Consider the following 17,720-nt stretch of genomic DNA (forward strand, 5'->3'; position numbering starts at 1 on the left):
AGTTCCCTTCTCCCTAATCCCTAGATTATTGAGTGTTTTCATCATCAAAGGATGTTATATTTTGTAAAATGCTTATTCTGAATTTATTGAGATGACTATATGTTTTTTCCCTTTTATTCTATTAATATTTACTTCCATCAATTCTATCAATATCTAATAACATTCTATTGATATTATCCTATAAGCACGTGGTATGCTAAATAATGACACCTCAAAGGTGTCTGAGTCCTAGTTTCCAGAACATGTCAATATGTTATTTTACATGGTAAAAGGGAATTTGCAAATGTGATTAGGTTAAGGATTTTGAGATGGGCAGATTTTCCTGGATTATCTGGGTGAAACTAATGTAATCTCAAGTGTCCTTATAGAAGTAGCGTAGGAGGATCAGAGTCAGAGAAGGTGTTGTGATGATGAACAGAGAGAGAGATATTTAAAGATGCTTAATCAATTTGTGTTGTTTTTAAGCCACTAAATTTGTGGTAATTTGTTACAGCAGCAATAGGAACTGATACAATTACACTGACTAATTTTTGTATGTTGAACCAACCTTGCATTCCTGTGATAAATCTCACTTGGTCATGGTGTACAATCTTAATATACTGCTGGAATCTGCTAGTATTCTGTTGAGGACTTTTGTACCTGTATTCATAGGGAATATTGATCTGTAGTTTTTCTTGTGATGTCTTCATCTGTTTTGGTGTCAAGGTAATACTGGCCTCATAGAATGAGTTAAGAAAAATTTCCTTTTCTATTTTTTGGAAGAGTTTGTGAAGTATTAGTGTTAATTCTTCTTAAACATCTGGTCCTAGCCTTTTCTTTGTTGGAAGTTTTTGATTACTGGCTCAATCTCCTGTAGATCTGTTTAGATTTTCTGCTTCTTATTGAATTAGTATTTGTAGTTTGTGTCTTTCTAAAATTTTGTGCATTTCATCTAGGTTATCTAATTTTTTGGCTTTCAATTATTCATAATATTCCCTTCTTAATTCTTTGTATTTCTGTAAGTTTGGTAATAAAGTCACTTCTTTCCTTGTTTTAGTTATTTGAATCTTCTGTTTATTTGTTTATTTTTTGGTCATTCTAGCTAAAAAATGTCAATTTTGTTAATCTTTTCAAAGAATTTTTAAGTCTTGATTTGCTCTTGTTTTTATGTTCTTTGCTTTGTTTATTTTTACTTTCATTTTATTGTTACCTTCCATATGATTGCTTTCAGTTCAGTTTGCTCTTCCTTTCTATTTTCTTTCCTTTTTTTTTTTTTTTTTTTTGGCCATACCATGTGGCTTGTGGGATGTGGAGTCTTAGTTCTGCAGCCAGGGATTGAACCCAGGCTTAGGGTATTGATTTGAGAGCTTTTTTCTTTGTTGACATAGACATTTGTAGCTATGAATTTCTCTCTGGGCACTACTTTAACTGCATCCCATAAGTTTTGGAATATTGAGTTTTCATTTTCATTCATCTCAAAGTATGCTCCAGTTTCCCTTTTGATTTCTTCTTTAACTCATTGTTTTGTTTTGTTTTGTTTTGTTTTGTTTTGTTTTGTGGTATGCAGGCCTCTCACTGTTGTGGCCTCTCCCATTGCGGAGCACAGGCTCCAGACGCGCAGGTCTACGCAGGCTCATGGGCCCAGCCGCTCCGCAGCATGTGGGATCTTCCCGGACCGGGCCATGAACCCATGTCCCCTGCATCGGCAGGTGGACTCTCAACCACTGCGCCACCAGGGAAGCCCCCATTGGTTATTTTTTTTTAATCTATTTATTTATTTGGCTGCATCGGTTCTTAGTTGCAGCATGCGGGACCTTCGTTGCAGTATGCAGGATCTTTTGTTGTGGCATGTGAGCTTCTCTCTAGTTGTGGTGTGCAGGCTCTAGAGCGTGCGGGCTCAGTAGCTGTGGCAGGTGGACTCTCCAGTTGTGGCGCATGGGCTCTAGACTGCGTGGGCTTAGTTGCCCCATGGCATGTGGGATCTTAGTTCTCTGACCAGGGATCAAACCCGCATCCCCTGCATTGGAAGGTGGATTCATAACCACTGGACCATGAGGGAAGTCCCCTCATTGGTTATTTAGTAGTGTATTTAATTTCAACATATTTGTTGATTCCCTAAATTTCTGTTATTGCTCTCTCATTTCATTGTGGTAGGAGAACATACTTTGTATGATTTGAATCTTTTTAAAATTTACTTAGACTGTTTTTATTGGCCTATTGGTCTTTCCAATGTACACATATGTTCCATATGTACTTGAGAACAATGTGTAACTGATTTTGGGTGGAATATTCTATAGAATTTGTTAGATTTAGTTGATCAGTAGTGTTGTTCAACTCTTCTATTTCCTTGCTGGTTTTATATATAGTTGGTCTATCCATTATTGAAAGTGGAGCATTGAAATCTGCAATTATTATTGTTGAATTTTCTGGTTTTACTTATATTTTGTCAGTTTTGCTTCATGTATGTTGGGACTCTTGTTAGGTGTGGATGTAACTGTTAGATATTCTTGATGGACTGCCCCTTTTATCATTATAAAGTTTATTCTTTGACTCTAGTAACAGTTTTTGCCTTAAAGTCAATTTTCTCTGATATTAGTATAGCCACTCCAGCTCTTTTATGGTTACTCTTTGCATGGTTTATCTTTTGCCATCCTTTTACTTTCAACCTATTTGTGTCTTCGAATCCAAAACAAATCTCTAGTAAGATTTATATGCTGTAAATCTAACATATAGCTGGATCATCTTTTTTAAAAAAAAATTTAGTCTGACAATCTTTGCCTTTTAATTGGAGAGTTTAATCCATTTATATTTAATGTAATTACTGATAGGGTAGGATTTATGCCTTCCATTTGCTGTTTGTTTCCTATATGTCTTATGTGTTTTTATTCCTCAATTCCTCCATTGCTGCCTTCTTTTGTGTTAAAAAGATATTGTCTTCTAGGATTTTTATGGCATCATTTCTTATGTTTAAGTCTTCAAGCCATTTTGAGTTTACTTTTGTGTATGGTGAGATCACAGGCAAAACATTCTCTGACATAAATCATACCAATGTTTTCTTAGTTCAGTCTCCCAAGGCAATAGAAATAAAGACAAAAATAAACAAATGGGACCTAATCAAATTTACAAGCTTTGGCACAGCAAAAGAAACCATAAACAAAATAAAAAGACAACCTACAGAATGGGAGAAAATATCTGCAAACCATGCGACTGACAAGGGATTAATTTCCAAAATATACAAACACCTCATACAACTCAACAACAAAAAAATAACCCAATTGAAAAGTGGGCAGAAGACCTAAACAGACATTTCTCCAAAGAAGAAATACAAATGGCCAATAGGCACATGAAAAGATGTTCAACATCACTAATTATTAGAGAAATGCAAATCAAAACTACAATGAGGTACCACCTTACACTGGTCAGAATGGCCATAATTAAAAACTACAAATAACAAATTCTGGAGAGGGTGAGGAGAAGGGAACCCTCCTATACTGTTGGTGGGAATGTAAGTTGTACAGCAACTATGGAAAACAGTATGGAATTTCCTCAGAAAACTAAAAATAGAATTACCATATGATCCAGCAATCCCACTCCTGGGCATATATTCAGACAAAACTCTAATACATGTACCCCATAGCAGCACTATTCACAATAGCCAAGAAATGGAAACAACCTAAATTGTCCATTGACAGATGAATGGATAAGGAAGATGTGGTACATATATACAATGGAATACTACTCAGCCATAAAAAAGAATGAAATAATGCCATTTGCAGCAACATAGATGGACCTAGAGATTATCATACTAAGTGAAGTAAGTCAGACAGAGAAAGACAAATATCATATGATATCACTTATATGTGGAATCTAAAACATGCCACAGATGAACATATCTATGAAGCAGAAACAGACTCACAAACATAAAGAACAGACTTGTGGTTGCCAAAGGGAAGGAGGATGAGGGAGGGATGGACTGGGAGTTTGGGGTTAGCAGATGTGATCTATTACATATAGAATGGATAAACAACAAGGTCCTACTGTATAGCACAGAGAACTATATTCCATATCCTAAGATAAACCATAGTGAAAAAGAATATATATATATATAAAACAATGTATGTATATGTATAGCTGAATCACTTTGCTGTAGAGCAGAAATTAACACAACATTGTAAATCAACTATACTTCAATTAAAAAAAATGTTTCATACTTGGAAAAAAAGATATTATCTAGTGTACCATTTTAATTCCCTTGTTTCTTTTATTATATATATTTTGAGTTATTTTCTTAGTAGTTGCCGTGGGAGTTACCATTAACATCATAATTTATAACAATCTAGTTTGGAAAAATACAAACTTAATTTTAACAGTATGCAAAAACTTTGCTTCTACATAGCTCACTTTCCTCTTCCTTTCTTTATGCTCTTGTCACAAATTACACCTCTATACATTATGCACCCATCAACACAGACTGAAAATTACTGTTTTATGCAGTTGCCTTTTAAATTATATAGGAGAAGAAAGGAGTTACAAACAAACAAAAAAAATTAAATTCTACTGTTGTCTTAGTCAATGCAGGCTGCTATAACAAAATATCATAGACTGAGTGGCCTAAAAAAACATTTATTTCTCACAGTTCTGGAGGCTGGGAAGTCCAAGATCAGGGTGCTGGGATGGTTGGGTTTTGGTGGGGGCCCTCTCTCTGGCTTGCAGATGGGCACCTTCTAGTTGTATCCTCAACATGGTGGAGAGATCTCCTGTCTCTTCTTTTTTGTATAAGGGCATTAATCCCATCACGAGGGCCCCACCCTCATGACCTAAACTAATGCTAATTATCTCCAAATATGATCCCATTCCACTGGGGATTAGGGCTTAACATATGAATCCTGGAGGGATACAAATTTCCATTTCATAGCAACTGCCTATTATATTTACCTATGTAGTTACCTTTACCGGTCCTCTTACTTCTTCATGTGGATTCATTTCTTTGCCATCTGCCTCTTCTGCCTTCCTGTTCATTCCTCTTCACTAATTCATCTTCTTTCCCCACAGCTTCAGGCATCCTATGGGGCTATAAGAGTTTTACTTCCTATCTGTGCAACCACTGACCTCTGCTGGTTTCCAAGGCTGCCTTCTCTCCCTGCCTCATCCCAAGTGCCATGTGAGGACATCTATTTCCCAAGCTGTAGGAACATAACCCACTTGAGGGAAAATTGACTTTAAAAATATAGTATTTTCCATCTTGTCTTTAGAAGGCTGGGGCAGTAACCTCTACATTGTCTATACTCCTCTAGCCAATTGCACATATTTAGTAACCATTAAATAAAGCATTTGCCCCCTTTAGTAGATATTGGGCTCCGGCAGGGATGCTGTAAAACACAGGGTAGACTTAGTAATGGGTTTCTGGTAGGAGCAGACCACCAGGGCTGGCCATTAACACCACATTATTCAGGGCCATTGTTAAAGAACTAATCAATTGTATATTAGAGTTTGAGCCATGTATAACTTATTCATGGCATGGTGTCACCATTAATCATGTTCCTGAGTGCTGAGAAAAGACTAAAATGAGCTAAAAGTTGAAGGTTTAAGGTTTCTTGAAACAAAGCTCATTTAATGATATTCATGAGTAGATGACGTATTGTGGTAACCAGTCCTTGGTATTAGTCCAATTCCATCGGTGATCCCAGGGGCTAGATAGCTGCCCAGATGCTGAGTTTTCTGGAAAACAGTGATTAGTATTCAGCATGTGTCTGGGGAGAAACCATATACAGCATATCTTATATATTCAAAGCTCTAAATGGAGACCAAATGAGAAGGAGTGGTTTAAGATTTCCACATAAAATTCAAAAGTTGTATTAGGCTGGAGAGAAGGGCCAGATTTCCTTGCAGTTGGGGACTTAATTCCTCAGAGCCCCACAGGACCAGAAACTTTGGAGTGGCAAGACACAAAGCAAGCTTGGAGTTGCATACTGCTAAGGCACTTTTTAATGCTACTGGTCTAGCTATGATTATTATCTTGAACAATAACACCAACAACCATCTCTTTGGATCTGCTGTGTCAGGCTCTGTCTTAGGCTTCTTTACCAGGCTTTTGTACACATCAACATATGTAGTTTAATTTTCAGAGCAATCTTTCATGGTAGGTTGTATTATCCCCATTTTAAGATGAAAAGACCATGCACCTCACATACCTGTGGCACACAAAAACTCCATGGTTGGGGTGATCATGAAGCATCTTACTGCTGCCTCTTCACTGTTTCTGTAAATCCACTCTGTGGGGCTCATTCTTCCCATGGCCCTGGATGAAAATTTTGGCCCATGAATTTTCTAGTCTCTCCTAGGTAATAAAAACAGTTTTCCAGTCACTTTCTCAAGTCAATTTAAGTTGCAAAATATGGTCTCAATTCAGTAATAAAAATATCTAGTTCCATTTAATAATCCAAGCTCTGAACTTATTTAAAGTTGAAACGACTCCTCCTTCTCTGGTTTGGGCCGCAAACCTGCTTGGGGGAGGGGGTCCATGGTAAGTCTCTTTGAGCTTTCCCCACCTGGGCATTCTTTTTCCTCTGTGGACATGGGGAGGATGGAGAGAAAAGGGAAGCAGGAAAGTTCCTACTGATGCAACTATGGGGTAGAAGCATTCTTTGAGCCTTGCAGTCACTTAAGGCTAGCCTTTCTCCTAGAGCACATTCACGGGTTGTTTGGAGATACACACCTATCACCCCATCATCTGCTGGGATTTCTCACCTGTCCAGCTGTGTGGGAGACATACTTTTCTCCTCTTGTGGCTGACATTCCTTCTTCAGCTCCTGGGATGTTGACAGGTCACAGTTGGACCCTTGTTGTGGTCCCCTCACAACACAGTCTTCTTGGACAGGATCCATGGCCCCTACCCTGGCCCTCTTTCATACAGAGCCCACACATTCTGACACTCTCTGGAAATGCAGGCTGATCTTGGTGCAGCTGCCTCTCATTTGCTCTGCCATCAAAGCAGCTGGCAGCCTGCTATGAACTGAATTGTGTTCCCCTGCCCCATTCATATGTTGAAGTCCTAAGCCCCAGTATGACTATATTTGGAAATAGGGCCTAAAGGGAGGTAATTAAAGTTAAATGAGGTCATAAGGTGGGACCCTGATCTAATAGGATTAGTGTTCTTATAAGACAAGATACAGAGCCCTTGTTATACCCCTCCCTCCCTCCATCTCTCTCTTTCCCGCTCTCTTTCTCTCACAGCACACCAACAGCTCTCTCCAAAGAAATCCTTTAGTCATTAGTGCTTTTAGCTAGATTAAGTAGGTGAGGGGTTTAAGAGACATGTAACTGTTTTTGCCTCTTGGTTTGACAATTTTGGTCAGGCATCTGGTCTTTCTAGCAACCCAAACTTCCATTATAACACTATATAATAAATAGCTGTAAGAAGCTAGATCTGTGTCTTGAATCCAGGTCTTTTAAGATGTGATCTTTCTACTATATTGCACTGACCCTCTGAAATGGGAGGATTTCAGACCATAAGCTCATGAGGCAGGACTATGCTTGTCGTATTTCCCACGTATGCTCTGACTCCTAATGCCCTTAGCACAGAGCCTAAACTATTGTGCAGGTGACATCAGCTAGCACAGTGCCTGGCACACAACAAGCACTCTACGAATATTTGTTAAAATTATTGAGTGGAACTGGGCAGCCAGCTTTCCAGCGCCAGAATGAGGGATTGGGAATCACATAAAGATGCTGGAGCCTTCAGAGGGTCCAAGGAGGTGTTTGTGAAGGGAGCCTCCACGGGACACAGCTGGGAAATGTTACCACCTGAACATTGCCAACAGGGCTGGGCCAGGCCCATAGTCACTTGGGTCCAGCTCACACCTCTCCTTGCTTTTTTCCAGACATATGTGAGCCATCTCCTCTCCCTTCAGGGGCTGTAGTCCCACCTGCCCCCAAAGCAGACAGTCACAGAGGACAGAAGCACACTGCTGTGAGCTGGGGGAGAGGGACACTGTGCCGGGCCTAGACGTCAGATAGGACCTTGGCCATGGTTGGTAGATCAGCCTTGGCCCTTGGCTGAGGCAGGGGAAAAAAACCAAGAGAAGCATAGTTAAGATAGAGGCTGAGGATCTTTGCTGCTTTTACCCCTAATGTGCTGTGTGACCTTGGCAAAAATCTGTACTCTCTAAACAAGCTGGGGAGTGGGAGTCTGCTGGCTTATGCTTTGCATGTGTATTTTGCAAGGAATAATGAGACAAGTTCCATGAACCATATTTTGTCCTTGAGGGACAAACAGTACAAGCTATTTATTTTAGGGAGATGGCTTAACCAGCTCCCCTCACTCAGCCCAGAAACACGCATGGCTATCCTGGCATGAGCTCTCAGAAGCAGCGAAGTCTAATCAGGTGTCCTTTTCTGCCTGGAGCCCAGCCAGCCTGCTTCACGCAGAAGGCAAAATGCTGTTGCTCAGGCATTCATGGTCCCATGTGTCTGACCACAGCCACCTCTTGTCCTTGTTCATTTATCCAGAAGTCTTTATTGAGCCATTCATCTGTGCCAGGCCCAGTGCTGGGCCCCAGGGGTGCAGAACTAGGAACATACTGGTCTTTGCATCTCCAGGTTCAACTCCTGTCACGTCCACAATACTGCAGCCCGAGTTCCAGCAACTTTCCATCCATCTCCGTTCCCCAGCACGGTCTGTCCTTTCTGCCCAGAATGCCCTTTCTTCTCCTCTGCCTGCCAAATCCTTACTTCTCCTTCAATAACCTCTCTGTGAAGTTTTTCACATATTCTATTAAGCAGAGCAAATCAGTCTCCACTCTCGTTGTTTTGTGAGAGGTAAAGACAAGAGCACCTCCCTGGTTGGGGCATCCCTGCTGGTGAAGGTGGTTGCATCCACTCTTTCTGTAGAGTGATGGATGCCCTGGGTGTCTCTTTATTACTCAAAGCTAATAGGACTTCATTTTGAGGTGCTTTCACCCAAAAATCTATCTCTAGACCTAGACCCAGCAGCCAGAATTCCTTCAGGCCTCTGGGGGGCGGTTTTGAATTCTGAGAAGTGCATTGTGGCTTACAGGTGGCTGGAGTCCAGGGTGGGAGACAGAAGGTTCAAAACACCAGGAAGCTTGCATGATAATGAGATAGAATAAATATTTTGGTATTATTTATTAGTATTTTCTCTTTCAAAGGAGAGCCACCACGGCTCAGGTGCATTTCTCACACCAAGAAGGAAGTGCAGGCCATGGGTCAGCTGAGACCAGGTGGGCTGAGCGTGGCAGGGCAGGAGGTGGCTGTTGACCACCTGCTTAGACACAAGCAGGTGACCCTTCTACTTCCCTTCCATGGAACCAGGCAAACAGGCCCTGAGTGTCCACCTGTGAGTCCTGTCTTCATCCTCCCAAGAGTCAGGACCACTTTCCTCTTCATGTCCTGTTGTAAAATACAGTGTATTCCCAGAATTCGTGAGGTACAGCAAGGCTGACAGATTAGATGATTGCCAATGACAAGATAGTTTGTGACTCACAAAGTCACAAGAGGAGGGAGCAGGCTATGCCACTCAGGGCTACATGGGAAGCACCGAGGCTGGTCAGGAGGCAGAGGGTGTGGGGGGCAGATAAGGGATAAGCCTTTTTTTTTTTTTTTTTTTTGGCAAAACCCTTTATTGTGGTTTCTGTAGGAAGGAACAGGGGAGGCAGGGTAAGCAGGCTTAGGATTCCCTGGTTAAAATAATATCAGCTGGGAGTGTCTAAGGGCTGTCCCTAGTTTTCTAGTACCTGGCCCTGCGTTTTAGGGCAGGTGGAGAGTGGCCCTGAGTGTGAGAGCCTGATAGAGGAGGTGGCTGGGGGTGTGGGCTCTGGACAGGTTGGTTTGCACATGAGGAGCACGCTCTCAGACTAGTCTAGGAATTGGCCAGCCCTGGGAGGGGCAGGCCCTCCAGGCTCAGCAAGACCCCAGATGTCAAAGCACCAGAAAACAGAAAAGACATGGATAATACACATCTCACACTGAAGCACACAGCTCTCTGGCACTGCACCTCAGCTCTGGTAGCCTGGACATCCTTCACGGACAGGCACAGTCCTCAAGTCACTCCCCAGCTGTGCCTTGAATGGGGGGACCTGGGGCCACGCCCCTACCTTGCCCAGCACCTGCCAGGCTGTGGCCTTTGAGATACTGGAAAGAGGAAGGGGTGGTTGTGGTGCCGGGAGGGCCATGAGGAGGGGCACACAGGGCAGGAGTGTGTGTGGGCAGAGGGGTGGGGGGCAGCATTCAAGGGCACAGGTGAGAAGTTGTGCCCCTGCCTGGAATTATTATGCCTCACGAAAAGATCAACTTATGTCGAGGTAAAAATATATCGCATGAGATTCTTAGGAGTCAGGATAATTGTAAGTATTGTACCTAGCGTTACCTAGAAGCTCGTGCTGAGAGCAGTGGTGTGGCATCGCTGGGTACCAACCCACAGCCAGGGGCTGGGCAGAGGGCACGTCCAAATAGGCTGCAAGAGAACGGAAACAGGCAGCATCTGTGAGGGAACAAGGCTTGCTTTCTTCAACCATCTTTAACCCTGTCACATCTCAGTTAAAGGTCTACAGGAAGCTGCCTCCACTGGAGTCTGCAAGGATGAGGTGTTACTGGGGGGTAAAACTGTTATCTCAGGAGCCACTCTTGGACTGGTGACCCTCATAGTCCAAGCTCAGACACATTTCCCACTGTGTCATTAAGAACAGGACAGAGAAAAGGAGGCACCATTGCTGACCCAGGAGCCTGGAGTGCCCGAGTGTTTCAGCCAGTGGAAGTGACCAGAGACCCACCTGGCGTGACAGAGACACAGGCCCAGTACCTTCCTGAACGCTGAGCTCACAGTGCCACGGTGACAGATGCCAGCAGCCCGTCCCTGGAATGACTGTCCTCTCTCTCATGCTCTCTCTCCTCTGCCAGTGGGTTCTCGCCCACCCAGTGTCCCCCTGGGCCGGGAGCTGAGCCCAGGGAGGCCCAGAACCAAACCCGCAGCAGCTCGCGGCCTCATGGGGAGATGATGTAGCCACCGGATGGAATGCTGGGATCCGAGCACAGCGGCCAACGCAGAGCGGCCACACGGGGGGCAAGGGCACGGGGCCGCGCAGATGGGCAGACAGAGGAGAGGCAGTTCAGACTGAGGGGACAGCCTGTGGAAAAGCTGGAGATTTCAGAGCGCTTAGAGTGGGGCTGGCAGATATTTTCTGTGAAGAGTCGCACGTTATGTATTTTAGGCTTTGCAGACCGTCCAGTCCTCCTACTGGGCTCTGTCTGCTGCACACAAGCAACCGCAAGAGGTACACAAACAGGTGGGCGTGGCTTGTTCCAAGTAAACTTTATTTTTAACAACAGGCGGTGGGAAGGAATTGGCTGGTGGGCCGTAGTTTGCAGACTCCTGGCTTGGACAGTTGGGGGTCCACAGACAGGCCCAGGCAGGGTGCAGGAGGGGGAACAGAGGGACCAGGCTGCTATGAAGCTGAGCCAGGGATGGGCTTTGAGCAGGGAAGCAATAAAGGGAGCCCTTATTAGACAGTGGTCTTCCAAAGGTCACTTTAGTATTGGTGTGGTGGCTGGAGGCTGCTGCCATGGGCCTGAAGCAGAACAGTACCCCCGTGGGGGTGGGGAAGAGGGACAGACTAAAGAGAGTTTTAAAGACAGAAAGTGACAGGCCTTGGGGATGTTCTGTCTCTGGGTTGATTCTCAGGTTTCTGTCTTTTGTATGAATGGATGGATGGGGGGGCCAGGAACATGAAGATGGACCCCTGTCGATTATTGGAGACTCTGGAGAAGGACGGCATTCGTTTCCCACCGTGTGTCCCATGGGACCCTAATGGAGGACTGAACAACAGTGAAGTCACCCTGGCTGCTCTCAGCCCTTTAGAGTTATGGCTCCATCCCCTCCCAGCATCTGCTGTCAGCTAACTGTTGTTCCTTTGCGGTTATCTCTCTTTTTTGTTTGGTTGCTTCTAAGATTTCCTCTTCATCCTTGGTTTCTGCAGTTTCACTACTATGTGTGAGGTGTGGATTTCTTTCTATTCTGTTCACTATTTGTGATGTCTTTTGGTATAAGGACTCATGTCTTTCTTCAATTCTTGGACATTTTCAGCTATTATCTTTTCAAATATGGCTCCTCTGCTATTTCTTCTGTTCTTGTCTCTGGAGCCCCTATTAGACAAAAGTGGATACCTTTCAACATATTTCACTCTTAGCTTTCAAAAGTTTCATTAAAAAAATTCCTTTGTTTCTCTGTACTGCTTTTTGGCTAAAATTCTTCAACCCGACCTTCCAATGATGAATCCTCTCTTTGATTCTTTATCTCCAGAGTTTATCCAGTGTTTTGAGTTTTTCATTTTCATTTTTGACTTTGCTTGTCAGTTCTGAGTTTTCTTGTTGTTTTTTTCTTATCTACTTGATTTTGCTCATGACCTACTGTTTCTTTAAAATGTATGTTACTCTTTGATTTATCTCTTTGAAAATCCTAAAATAGCCGTGTGAGAGTCCAGCTCATAGCTGCGACTGGCTGTGTGTGGACAGATATCCATCACCATGGCCAGGGAACTTGGTCTGGACAGAGAAAACCACCCAGGACTATTCAATATCGTTTGGCCCCTCATATGCTTGGGAAGCCCAGGTGACGTCATTATGAAGTGTGGTCAATGCAATGTCAGAGTCACAGCATGCTTTTGAGGGAGCTTATGAGGGAGGCACTCCAATTTTGAGAACTTGGCTTTGCTGAGTTAGACCCATCTGAAAGGCAGAGGATCTGATTTCTCCTTGGGCAGAGGTTTGTTTACCCTGAATTCAGAGCCAACAGCCCTAATAGTTTTGAACCGACTTAAATATTTTTCCACATTTGGGCAAAGCCTCTATTTGCCAAAAGAAGGTACAACGACATATTGTTATGATTCTCTGAGGACAGGGGACTGTGCATCATTCATCTTTCCCTCCACCCTGCATAGACCACACTGCTCAATAAAAATATATGGGCTTATGTTGTAAAATGATTGTTTAATATATAAGTCATGATATGAATAAATTTTATATACCATAACTTATATATTCAGATGGGTGTTGCAGCTGCCTTGGGGTCCTCTGTCCTAACTGAGTGATGTGGATGCAGGGATGCTGCTGAATTTCTCTCAGGCCATGATATAGGCCACAACAGATTGTCCCAAGATACCCTGTGGTCACACTTCACATGCATGCATTATATGTGTGTATGGATGTCCATTAGGTGTATATAGAATAAAAATGGAATATATCATAATGTAATATGTGTGGATAAATTACATACTTATTTTGTAAAAACGATATTGGCAAAAACCATTAACACATCAAACCAGCCCTGTTGCAACACTTGCAACAGGCTCTCTTCCCTTTACCGTATTCCAGTTTAATAACACGGCATTTGGCTTCCAGCGAGGTTTCCAAATCTTTCAGTATTTGATAGGTCAACAATTACAATCGTATGTTGACTTTGCAATATACTATTTTAATGATGTGTTAATACATAGCAATCCTTGGACGGAACTTCCAGAATGCTGTTTTATAACTATCAACTGGCACATTAAAACTAACCTCAGTGATAAGAAAGCCAATAGCTGGAGATACATCATTAGCCAAAGGATTGCTGAATGTGTGACTGGCACACACAGAATTAAGCTGGAAGTGAGACCCCAGAGACGTCTAAAACCTCTAAAGAGCAGTTAGTTTGCAAGGATCCTGGGTGAGTGGTTTGAGAGTGAATTTTTAAAGGGTACTTCATCATCTAAAGGCTCAGTGGAAATTCAGCCCCTAGAGGAGCTCGTCATTCCTTGGGGACCTATGAGTGGGCCCTTGGTGGAAGTTCCTACATGGACACTAGGTCCAAAGTCAGAAGTAGAAAATCATCTGAAATTGGAGAGAGTGGGAAAAAATGCAGGCAGTGGAAAGGGATGGAAGAGAAAAGGAGAGATGGATATAGGGAGGGAGAAAGAGAATAAATAAATACTAGCCCAAGAAGGAGACAGAAAGTGAGATAGCAAGGTGGAAAGCATGAATAAGAGAGAGAGAGAAGGAGCGACAGATTATGGAAGAAGTAGGAAGGAGCCTGTTGGAAACTGGAGGGACATGCCCATTTTCCCTGAGCCTCATGTAAGCTGACCTCCACGCCTGTGTGCATAAGTTCTGTGCACTGGACTGTAGTAGATAAATATCAGAAACTGGGCAGGTCCCCAGGCAGCCCTGGTAGTGTGCCGGTCCTTCTCCTAGCTCTGCCAGAAAAGAGTTTTGCTTTGGCTCGACTGGGCCCTGTCTACCAAGGGATCCTTTGATTAACTGGGTCATTTACATTTTTCTTACAGTGGGATGGATTCCTCAGACCTGAGTATCTAGTCTTTTCCAAGGGAAATCCCAGTGTTATAAGAAATTCCAGGAGGAAAACCTTCTAATTTCTTGGTCATTTTCGAATGCTATACCCTACAATGCTGAAGCTGCTCAAGATCTGAAAGGGGTTGTTTTTCTGAGAAGGGCTTCAAAGCCAAGGGGATGACAATTTCATAGGGCATGGGGGGTGGGTGGTAAGAGGGGTCCTGGTCACGGGAATCCCACAGCGAGCACTTCTGTCACACTAGAACCCAGCCAGGCACAGGGATTTGTCCTGATAAGTCCATAAACCCTGTGGTTAAACTTTAATTCCAGAAACACCAGATGGTGGTGCCACAACAAGCTTTACAAAATCCTCAGCAAACCAGGGACTTTCTCGGCCTCCTGATCTGTCACTCTCCTCTTCAAAAGATAAAATGAAAAGGAGAGAAAACAGCTTCTAGATCACCATGGAAACCACCTGAAAATACCTGTCTCTGTTGGCAAGGGGTGGTTGACAAGGGGGTGAATTTGAAAAGTAGCCAACATCTTGTTCTCATTGACTTACAGCTAGTTGTCCAAATATTTGTATCATTTAAGCCATATGCAAAAGAATCATTGAATTTAGAGTGCACTTTTCTTATCCAGTATAAACATCTTCTGGTACAATCGTGAACTTATCTGAAAAGAAACAAGATAAGTTGTAACCAACAATGGATAAGCATACTCACTTGGGACATGCATGTGCTGGGAACCAGGGATCCAGCCATACCCAAGAGGGACCTGTTTTCTCCCTGGTGGAGTTCGCTTTCTAAATGGGAAAACAGACAATATGTAAGTTAAAAAGTTAACAAAATAGTGATAGGTTATGACAAGTATTGAGGAGGGAGAAAAGATGGCTGCTGGGCCCGGGAGGGAACATCTCTCTAAGGAATAACATTTCAGCTGTGACACAAAGGATGCAGATAACCAGCCACGGGAAGAACTGGGGGCAGGTGGCAACATTGCAAAGAGAGGGAAAGACACCTGCAAAGGCCCAAGGGTGGGGACAAGGGTGGAGGATTTGGACAGAAAGCGGAGTGTGTGGGGTGGGAGAGGACAGCAGGAGCCGGATCACACAGGGCTTGAGATGAGAAAACTCCAGGGGCAAATGAAAGGTTTTAAGTGGGGAAGGCCATGATTTATGTTTTTGAAATCTTACTCTGACTAGGGTGTGGAGAGAGTCAGGAGGGAGGGAGGTCGCTGGGAAGCTTTTGTGGAGTCCTGGGGTGAGGTTTGTGACTTAGCACACAGTGGTGGCCAGTGAGACAGGAAGAAGAGGACAGATCAGAGACTTAATTTGGAGGCAGAACAAATGGTATTTGTGGTTGCATTGGACTGGGTGGAGAGCAAAACTGAGGAAACAGGATGACTTTGAGGTTTTGATGTCAGACATTAGTGGATACTGGTGCCCTTTACTGAGATGGGGAAGCCTCCGGAGTAAAAAGAGTGTGTGAGAGGGAGGAGATTGGGAATTTTGTGTTGCAAAATCTAGGTCTGAGGCATGCAGTGGATGCTGCGGTGTGTCACGCTGATGCCCCTTACGGCCCTCATGCCCTCAGCTGCCAGCAGCATTGGCTGACTCACGGCTGAGCCTATCCCCAACCTCACTCTCAACATAAGGGAACTGACTCTCGAGATTACACCCCTTTTCCAGAGCAGCTCGCAGACAATGATACTCCAAGGCCTTGCCTCAACTTTGAAAGAGCATTCCAGCTCCAAAGTTCCCTATGGGATCATTTGAGCCCCTGTTACGAATGTAGCCATTCTACATTCGTGCCCAGCCTGCTTCTCTCACTCCATCAGTGTTCCTGAGGGCACCTCCCAATGAACCTTCTGCCCAGACATCTCCACACATCTTAGTTTGGGTTCCCAAGAATGCAAACTAAGACAGCTGGTACCAGGAATAGTCCTAGGAATCAGAAATCCTAGGAATCTAAAATCCTATAGGATTTTAGACCTGCGTCACCTGCCAGCTACAAGGACCCCATGCCCCTGGCATCCAAAAAGGGTAATGGTTAAAACTTTCACTGGTAGTGCAGTATCTCAGTCATTTGAAAGAAACAGGGAAATAGAAATTATAAGGTAAAGAAATTCAATGGCTGTTGCTGAGTGTTATGGATGCACTGGAGAAAGATAATAAAAATGCTGAGAATGATTAATCATTAATCAATTTACCTGCTGCACACAGGATCCAAGTTGATATTGTTGCTGAGGTCCCAGAGTGTTATCCTGGTCCTTCTTTAAGAGTGAAGGGGGGTGGAGTTCATGTAATAAATGGAGTCCTGATTCATGTTTGGTTCACAGTGGACCCAGTGGGCCCTTGCGGTCAACCAGTGATTATTTCCCCTGTCCCTGAATGTACACTTGGAATGGATGAAACCTGGTCCTTGGCCAGTGGGATAGAGAACTGTCATAGGAAGACACACGTTATACTGTGAAACTGCCTCCCTCTCCCCAGGCAGGATAGTAAATCAACAGCAATGTTGTAACCCGGTGAGAATGGAGTATTTTAGTGAAACACTTAAAGACCCCATTATATCCCCTTGTAAGTCATCAGTCTGGCCCCTACAGAATTTAGATTGGGTCCTGTCACATGACAGTGGACTAGCACAATCATAACCAATAATTAGCCCCAAACGCACTGCTGTGCCAGATTAACAATGTTCAGACACAAGATGTATGACTGTTGAGCTGGCGAGTGCTTTCTTTTCCATCCCTTTAGAAAGGAGACCCAGTTCACATTCATGTGTGACAGACACCAGTACCCACTTATGCTCAGTCTTCCCCAGGGCTATGTTAACTCTCCCACTCTGTTACAGTGTAGCCCCAAAGGGCCTGGACTGTACACACCCTCCACAGAATCTGCATTGACCCGCTGTGTCCATGGCATTCAGTTAATCAGACCAGGCGAGGAAGAAGAGGCCTTAGTACAGTATCTGCACTCTAAAGCGTGGGAGATAAGCCCCAGGACGAATCAAGGAAACATTACATCAGTGAAGTTTTTTAGGAGTCCAGTGGTCTGGGGCATATCAGGATATCCTCTCCAAAGGAAAGGGCATTTGATTGAATCTTGCTTCCCTTTCCATTAAGAGTGGCTTACAACAATCAGCAAGCCTCTTTGGGTCTGGAGGCAGCCCAGGGAGAATCATTCCCAGGCAGCAGGGCTGAGCCTAATGGGACTGACCACATGCACCAGGCTGGACTTCAGAACTGTTACGGAAAGGGACTGCAATGTGCTTCCCCTCCTTTTTAAGTAGGGAGTGTTGACAGCGGTGCTCCCATGCTGTCCCACCATTTTCTCTTCGGTGTTGGGAACTGGGTGGAGATAATGTCTCTTTTGAGTTCACTGATCTTCCGATTGAGAG

The sequence above is a fragment of the Delphinus delphis genome, chromosome 2 (assembly GCF_949987515.2).
Source record: "Delphinus delphis chromosome 2, mDelDel1.2, whole genome shotgun sequence".
NCBI lineage: Eukaryota > Metazoa > Chordata > Mammalia > Artiodactyla > Delphinidae > Delphinus > Delphinus delphis.